Genomic DNA, 9,934 nt, shown 5'->3' on the forward strand with positions numbered 1-9,934 from the left:
CAGAGACTGTATCGTGACTCTCCAGGACGCGATAGGCACAGCAAAAACTCGCGCATGGGAGGAGATGCTCGAGGATTTGAACCACGAACCCTGGGGTCGGCCTTACAAGAGGGTGAGGCAAAAGCTTCGCCCTTGGGCCCCGCCCCTATCTCAAACTCTGGAGCCTCGATTTCTGGAGCAGGTGGTGACGTCCCTGTTTCCGAATCGGGGAAGACATTCTCCCCCGCCGATGGCATCCACAATGACTGTGCAGGAGGAGTATGCTGATGGAAATGTCCCTGTGGTCACGCGTGACGAGCTCGCAGTGGCGATGGAGCGGCTCAAAGCAAAAAAGACCGCTCCCGGCCCTGATGGTATCCCAGGGCGGGCTTGGGTACTGGCGCTAGAGTCACTTGGACCCAGGGTGGAACAGCTCTTCACAGAATGCCTCCAACAGGGCCAATTTCCCCGGAGGTGGAAGACCGGGAATTTGGTCCTGTTGCAGAAGGACGGACGCCCGCGCGATTCGCCCTCGGCTTACAGGCCGATCGTGCTGCTCGATGAGGTGAGCAAGCTCTTTGAGCGCGTTTTCGCAGCTCGCCTCATCGACCACCTGGAGGGAGTGGGGCCGGACCTGAGCGAAAACCAGTTTGGATTCCGCCGGGGGCGGTCCACCATTGATGCGATCGCTGCGCTGCGTGACCTCGCAGACAATGTGGCTGATGAAGGTGGAGTGCTTTTGGCGGTGTCTCTTGACATCGCCAACGCTTTTAACACGCTACCATGGAGTTGCGTAATTGAGGCGCTCCGCTACCACAACGTGCCCGAGTACATGGTGCGATTGCTGCAGTCCTACCTATCAGAGAGGGCGGTGGCGTACCCCGCACGCCGTGGATGGATGGAAAAGGAAATGTCGTGCGGTGTTCCACAGGGCTCGGTTCTTGGGCCTCTCCTGTGGAACATCGGTTACGACTGGGTCCTGCGCGCCACTTATCCCCCGGGTGTAAGCGTGCTTTGCTATGCGGATGACACCCTGGTGACTGCGCGTGGGGCCTCGTATAGGGACGCGGCCCTCCTTGCGACCGCAGGTGTTGCAGAAGTTGTGCGCCGGATTAGAAGACTTGGTCTAGAGGTGGCCCTGGACAAGTCAGAGGCGATTTTGTTTCGTGGCCGTCGAAGGGCGCAGGCTGCTGGATCAGCCATTCAGGTGGGCGGTGCGTCCATCAGCGTTGGTTCCACGTTGCGCTATCTGGGCATCGTGTTGGACAGCAGCTGGACATTCGTGGAACACTTCCGTCGCCTCGCCCCCCGGCTTGTTGGGGTGGCCGGGGCACTTGGAAGTCTGCTCCCGAATCTTAGGGGGGCTGGGGGCGCGTGCCGTCGTCTTTACACCGGCGTCATTCGCTCCATGGCCCTCTATGGTGCGCCCATTTGGGCTGACTCTTTGAGTGTCCGTACCAGACCCCTATTGCGTAGACCGCAGCGGGTCATGGCGCTCAGAATCGTGAGGGCATATCGCACGGTGTCCTTCGAGGCCGCGTGCGTAATGGCGGGGACGCCCCCGTGGGACCTGGACGCCGAAATGCTGGCGGACGTCTATCGCCGCGTCGCTGCGTCCAGATCGCACGGGATCAACCCATATCTGGAGCAGGTCCAGCAATGGAGGGCTGATGCTCTCGAGCGGCGATTCAGTGAGTGGAAACGACGGCTCGAAGAGCCCAGCGCAGGAGTAAGGACGGTCGAAGCAATCCGACCGGTCCTACGTGAGTGGTGCGACAGGCGGCATGGGGCCATCACCTTCCGCCTGACACAGGTACTGTCCGGACACGGATGTTTTGGGCGGTACCTGTGCAAAGTCGCCAGACGGGAGCCGCAAATGGCTTGTCATTGGTGCGACTGTCCGGAGGACACGGCAGACCATACTCTCGCCGTGTGCCCCGCGTGGTCAGAGCCCCGAGCTCGCCTGGTCGCAGTCGTCGGCCCTGATCTCCCCCTGCCTTCCATAGTTCGCGAAATGGTTGGCGGCGACAGATCGTGGTCCGCGGCTATCACATTCTGCGAGTATGTGATGTCGCAGAAGGAGGAGGCAGAACGGGTCCGCGAGAGAAACCCTTCCGCGGATCCGATCCGGCGTCGTCGTCCTATTGGGCGTCGTCACCGTGTCGCGGCCGCTTTACACGGTCGCGACCTGCCTCCCTGATGATGGGCACCGGATGATGGAACGGGGATATAATCCATCATCCGGTGCGGAGAGGCGGCGTGAGAAGTGTTCCACTCTCGCCGCCCCCCCAGGAAGGTAGACCTGGCGGCCTCCCGCCACATTCGCGTTGGGCCTGGAGATAGGCTGCCGCTGACGGGTCTGCGGATGCGGTTCTACCGAATACCCGCGGCCCCGTCAATAAAGCGGCACGGCGGAACACAGTGGAGTTTAGTCGGTAGGACCCTGCACTCAGCAGGGTGAGTCCGACATAACCCAGGGCTCTTCCCCCGAGTGCCCTGGGTATGCCTAAATGCATTCTCCACTATAAAAAAAAAAAAAAAAAAAAAAAAAAAAAAAAAAAAAAAAAAAAAAAAGGGTACTGATTGATAGAAAGGATTTGTTTAAAGCGATCCAGTCGGAAGGGTTGTTAGCGTTTAGGAGGATTAAGATAAATAAGATGGAGCGTAATTACGATCATTTGAACGATGTTAAATCGTTTGTTTATGATGAATCACCGTTAAAACAGGATAAGGAATGTTTTTAATATTAATCGTAGTCACGTTCTACGATTTTTTTTTAATTCCTTGTTATGGTTACTGCGTAGAATGAAATTTAAACGTATTTTGTAAACAATTTAAAATAAAACAACGTTCATCTATAAATAAATGTTGAGCGGAATTTTGTTTTACTTTCCCGTGTCTCTAATTGATTTTCGATTACAAATACATTCCATACTTAAAATGAAACTGATAATAGAGAAGTTACAAAACAATCCCTATCCATTTTATCATTACTACGCACACGAACAATACATAACAGTAGGAGTATAGCGAAGGTTCTTCAGAAAAGGTTTGTATTCTCTATTAAGAGATAGTCACGTTTTCAGGTAGAAACCTTTTGTAATTAAGGGCGATATTAACACGGAACTAGCGAGCAAATGCCGTGGCGTCGGTATTCCGATATTGCGGGCCCATTTGCGATCGTTCGACTGATACGAAATATTCGGCATAGCTTGCTACGTATGCCTTCTAGTCTATTAACGAAGTGATATTATTCTTCGGTATATACCTTGTATATACACTCATGTGTTATCTGTTTATTGTGACGTTAAGAGGTATTTGTTCAAGGAAATTCTGAAAAAATAATACAGAAGATGAATGGAGGTTGAATGAGACTGAAAATTTACATGATTATAGTTTATCTTTGAATTGAATAACTTGATAAGTTTATATGTTGGTAGAGCTACATGATTGAATTTTTAAAAATTATACTATGGACAGTATCTTGCCAGTAAAATGCTTGAAAATTTTCTAGCGTACAACGTCACTGAGAGCTAGGTTCTCTAGGAAAGGTTTTTCACGAAAAGTTTTATACATAGTTCGATATAGACTACGTAATTTCCTGTCGGCTCTATTTTTGACTATTAATTCTTGTAGGATTGACTTAAAAAGGCCTTTTTCTGGATTCAACTCAAATTAAAAAGGTGAAGAAGATATTGAAAATATTGACAATGTAACCATATCAAAAGTTGAAATGAAGTTCACAAACCTAAAGAAACATATTAGTCGCAATATTGTATGAAACCTTGTGAAAACAACAGTCTGCTAAGCGCGGACAGTATTTTGAAAATATGACAGATATAGCATGATATTAATGGTGATAATATTTTGAGTCTTTGCCACCAAAAGTTAGGTTTCTACAGGCTCTCAAAAATGATTAAAAAGATTGATACTAAACTGAGGCATGTAAATTCACAGCGGTAAATACGGTTTATTTGGGTACCAAAACTCGGTGAAATGTGGTTATACGGCAGTTGGTATCGAGGTTTGACCACCCCGGGGATTACAGTCGAGACGATGTATAATAAACTCGACTCCTATGATCTATGGAACATAGCTTTGTAATGCCTATCTTTGAAGGTTTCCTCAAGAGAGTAACTTCGGGTAAATGATTTAATTCTTCGGGGATGCCATCAACAAGTAGCTACTACTTATCTCGTACAATAGTAATTAGCAGACCTAATAACAGTTAAGTTTGAAATAACGCGTCGTCAAAAATGTTGTTATTGACATGTTATTGTTCAGTAAGTATTTTTTCTTTGTTGCTCCGCTCCTGTTAGTCGTAGCTGGATGTTTTAAAGCCTTCATTCCGCCTTCCATTTATGGACTATGCAACTAAAATATTTTTTTCAATTCGAACCAGGAGTTCCTAAATATGATATGTTTCTTTGGTTAACATAATATTTTAGATTCCTCTTTTAAATAGGTATTGATCGCATTTCACTATAGCACTAGTTATTTAAATCAATTGTCATATCTGCCATGTAGCTATCCGCAAAACAGAAAAGCGTAGTCTCATTAATAGCGTTGTTAGCGCTTAAATTTTAACAAGGCACCCTTATGACGTCCCTGGTCAGTGAGATGTATAAAATGTCTCCCTACATTTTGGTTTGATACTCATCTCACGGCGCGCCGCGTCGCCGCGTTCCCCAAATTAATTACTTCCCACGTTTATTGCGTCACCGGACGACATTAAAACATGTCTAGGATTTATGTTGATAACTTTAGCTTCAGAGATTAATCAAGAAGCAATTGCGAATATAGCTTGTAGAATAAACTCATGTAATAATTGAAAAATTGCCTCATTCACAGTCAAATCTTTTAAAGTTCTAAAAGTCTGCTATTATATTTGATGGAAAAGATTTAGGTAAACTATAAGAGCTTTAACATATTACATAACAGTTAAAGTTAAAAGCAAGTATAATACGACTTTGCCAAAAACATTATAATTTGAAGTCCCAGGTCGATCCCCGATTTAATTTAACTCAAGCGTTCAACCCATTTGGGAGTTTCAGTCCCAAATATTAATCGTGCACAATAGAATTGAAATTAGGCCTTAATTCTAGTTCAATTGCTGAAATTTTAGCTCAAGAAAAATTTTATATCTAATGAAATGGAAACGAGATGCCGAATATTTTATTTAGGTACTCATGACTTTAATACTTACGTTTACAGAAAATAACAAATACATAGGTATTATGTACTCTGAAATGAATATTGATTTTGCAAAAACCTGTAGGTACTTATGTAAAAATGAGAAAAAAGTTATTCTAAACATGTTCTAAACGGTATCATAAATTTATTCCCATGACCCATCTACTGTCAGTAATAATTAAGTTTCATTTCGCAATGTTATTTTTTTATAAATTCATTTACGTTTTGCCGTTGCTGCGTTTGACGAATCGTTTAAATGTATCAATTTAGAAATTGCACTAATAAATCCTCTTTTTATACTTACAAGGATGACGTCACATTTTCTAGTTCATTGAGCTGAAAAATATTCTCAAGCACGCTCATGGGGATATAAAAATCTTTATCCTATTTACTATTCTATCGAGGTAGGTTTTCAGAATTCGACAATCGTTTAAAAATGTGACACGATTTTGAAAAAAAGAAAACTAGCAGAGTATCCTGGAATAGTTTATTGTTAAATATTTGTACCTATAAGTAATTATGTTTGTTATACATCTGTATCTGAGTTTAAAAATTTAATTACTATAAAATATATAGTTACGTTTTACATTCAAATGTTAAATTTAGAATTTTTTTTATAATGAGATAATTTTTCGTAATAATTTTTTTCAATGATTACAATTTGGTTTTATCTGTGCGGTGACGTTAAATTAAATTAAGAACGTTCATAGCAGATTTTCAAGTGTCAAACTGCCAAAACTCAATAAACGATTTCCATTCAATTAATTAAGTTAGTAACTTGTCAAAAGTAATTTATTGACCATTGATAAGTACATAATTATATTGTCCACTGCTTAGTCATAAATAATTTAAAAGTCCTTTTTATAATGTTTTATTTTTAAAGTGAAACTTTTATTACATCGTCTCAAACTTTTTGGTCTGTGTAGCGCATGTCGCGTGTATCGCGGCTGCCGAGTAGGTATACCTACTCGGCAGCCGACCGTCACGCGACATGCGCTACACAAAGCAGTGTTCGGAACCGTTCGAACAGTTTCAGTTTTACCGTGGTTTCATAAAACCACACAACATTTTTTTGTTTTGTTAGGAACGATTTACTTTGGGAACTAACGACGAGCAGATACACAATTGTTACAGAAAGCCATGATTTTTAAATGTTTTTTTTTGTTTGATTTTAGGCATAATTTTTCTTTGACTTCGACATAATGTAGCTCTGGAGAAAAGGACCCTATGTTATGTGAGACCGCGGGTATTGTAACCCCGCCAGCGATTTCTCATCTTTAAATTTAAGTAAGTAGAAATATCAAAATAGGTATAACCCAAAAGGTAATTAGGTTAGGTAATCGTCTGCGTGAAACTTTTCATTGTTAAGCATGAAATACTATCGCAATATAACCGCTTTGAAATAAGATCCTCTAGCGAGCATCGAAACTACTCAAACTATATAGGTACACTTCGCTTAAGTTTAATGGGCAATTTCTATGAATACTACGTTCGGTAGGCTTATTACTTAATTTCGTCTAACGTGAAGAGTTGGTATAGATAATTATAATTTGTGTACGCGCAGTTACCCCGGCGACTGTTAGTTCTTGGGAGTTAATTAAGTTAGTTGTAAGAAGGTTTGAATTCGGGTCTCTAATTAAAACTTGGCTAAATTAATATGAGTCACGTACGTTTGTCGAGCGACTTTTTGAATAAGTCGTTTGTATACGGGTTACCTAATTATTGTGTGTGAACGAGCGGAAACAATGTGAATATAACGAGTTAAAGTAAACACATTTTGTAGTGAGTTTTAAGGAGAGTTAGCTTGAATACTACATTAATGAATATAACTGAAGAAAATTTGCGTACTATAGTTAATAATACAGGTTACTTATTACTAAGGTACTTAGGTACTTAAATTTTGTAGTTAATTTCAATTTTATAAAAGAGTTCAATACACAATAGAGCCCCAATAAAGCTCTAGAAGCACTATTTGTATACCTACATACAACAACAAAAGTTTTCAAAATAGACAAACGTAGGCAGCGTAAAAAGGTTAAATACGTTCACGATACTAAATTCCTCAGCGATATATAATTTAGAGGCGTTGGAAACGGTCTTCCAATAGCAAGTGCAGGAATGAATGCTTTTATGGGTCGTAAATAGAAAATTACAGCTTGGCCGGGTCATTTTCACTGGACGTTTGTTAATATTGAACTGCGAATCTGGTCCCATCGCTATTTGAACAGTTTATACTTTTCTCTTAAATAGTCCGCTGTTTTATTGAGACCTTTTCGAAGGTTCACTTTGGGTATGGAATGAAGTCGTTACTGTCCGTATAATGTGCGTAATCCAGAGAAATATTGAGGAAATATAAAATATCATTCAAATAACGTAATAGTCCATTGAATGAGTCCCTCCAAGGGGGGTCTAGAGCAGAGGCGGCTCGTGACAAAATTTTATGGGTGTTCACTTGAAATAAAACACTGAAAATACATGGTGTAAATCAGTACAATTTATTAAAAAAATATATATATAGATTCCGGGATTTAGGGATTCCGAAGACTCATCATGTCCCCATAAAGCAATTTGAAATGCACCACAAAATACGACACAATCTATTAACCTTCGTAAAATATGTCTGTTTTCATCGACACGGTCATTGAACTCGCGTATTGACTTTCGGTACCTACGCGGAATCTAGTGCTTTACGAATGTCTTGTCGTCCGATAGACGCCAATTGCAGTTCATTCAACAAATGGTACCGAGATTGTGAATGTTTTTTCATCTTGATTGAAAGATGAGCTAAGTCGTCAACGCCCGTTTCAGTCCAAGCACTCTCACCTCCGCCGGCCGCGCCCGCTTTAAATAAAAGACACGGAAAACAAAATAGTTTGTTGCTTTCATCACAACCACACAACCACGGTGTTTTCACATATTGTTCAGATTTAAACACACGCGTATATGTTTTCGTTTTTGTCGTACATTTTTGCGTAAGATCAAGTTCAGGCCGTGGCGGTCCCTTATTAGCTTCTTATTAGCTTTACATTCAAGCCGAATTTGTAACGTTTTAACACACTTTTTAATGAACGCCACATTATAATTATTGTTCATTTTAACACTCACAAGTAATACTGATAACTACAGGCTATTTCAACACGTATTTTATAATTTTAATTAGAAAATTGCATGAATCGCGCGCGAGCATTGAAGTTGACTCGAGTGTTTGTTTATTTATATTAATAGAAGTGGTAACTGGCAACGTCGCGCCGCGCCGCGCGCGCTATCGCTGTCCTGCCGGGCGGTAAAAACGAACCGGCAACGTTTGCGGGTGCGCCGCTCCGAATTTTGCTACTTTTCCATAGAAAATCTTTTGTTTCACGCGCAGGGCTTTGGCAAAACCCTCTCTTTCACTCCTATTGGATTTCGTATTAGGAAATGTACTAAATCTTTTTTCATTGGAGCGCAATCGTGAGCGCACCGCTTCGCGCGTTACATTAATACAGTAGGTATTATACAGGTGTATGGGATGATGGAATGATGGATATATTCATTGGTAATAACAGTAGTTTTAAAGATTACGATTGATTTTAAATAGTAATAATTAATGTTAATAATTAAATTAAGGAGTATGATTTTATTATAATTATTTATGGGAGTTCACTGCACCAGCGCTCCTTAGGGCGAGCCGCCTCTGGTCTAGAGTGCGTGAGTTAGTAACGTAAGATGTTTCTTCGGAAACATGTCAAGAGTCCCTAGGTAATAAACATACTAAAACCCCGGGCCACTAGGAGGAGCCCCGGAGTGGGGGGAGGGGGGAAATGGGTCCATTTTTTCATTTTTCGCTTAAATCTCAAAAACGGTACATGTTAGAGAAAAACTTTCAAGGAAAAATTGAAAGGCCATAAAATTATCTACAAGTTGTACCTGAATCATTTTTTCCTATATCCTACCGTTTCTGAGTTATACGCAGTAAAACATGATTTTGGCTCAAACAATTTCAACATCAATCGATCAAAAAATATTTCTTTCTTCCAAAAAACTCAAATGTGCAACTTGTGACCAGTACTGATAGATTGCTCTTAATTAGTTCTATAATTGGTAAAATAAACACATTCCTCCATGGAAGCCTTTAGGAGGAATCGATTGTCAAAATATTATATTAGGGCAGTTTGAGTTACTGAACTTGATCTTTTTATTTTTTTCTTCCAAAAAACTCAAAAGTGCAACTTGTGACCGGTACAGATAGATTGCTCATAATTAGGTCTATCATTGCTAAAAATACCAGATTCCACCACGGAGGCGTTTACGGGGAATTGAATTTTATCAGGGTAGTTACGATACATGAACTTAGTATTTTTTTTCTTCCAAAAAGCTCAAAAGTGCAACTTGTGACCGGTACAGATAGATTGCTCATAATTAGGTCTATCATTGATAAAAATACCAGATTCCACCATGGAGGCGTTTACGGGGAATTGAATTTTATTAGGGTAGTTAGTTAAAAAGTTCATGTATCGTAACTACCCTAATAAAATTCAATACCTCCTAAAGGCCTCCATGGTGGAATCTGGTTTTTTTATCAATGATAGACCTAATTATGAGCAATCTATCGGTACCGGTTACAAGTTGCACTTTTGAGTTTTTTTGGAAGAAAAAAAATAAAAAGTTCAAGTATCGTATCTACCCTAATAAAATTCAATTCCCTGTAAACGCCTCCATGGTGGAATCTAGTATTTTTATCAATGATAGACCTAATTATGAGCAATCTATCTGTACCGGTCAC

The sequence above is a fragment of the Colias eurytheme genome, chromosome 15, assembly GCF_061535395.1.
Source record: "Colias eurytheme isolate Ceu_HAF_F1 chromosome 15, ilColEury1 Martin Lab GWU primary, whole genome shotgun sequence".
NCBI classification, from domain to species: Eukaryota; Metazoa; Arthropoda; class Insecta; order Lepidoptera; family Pieridae; genus Colias; species Colias eurytheme.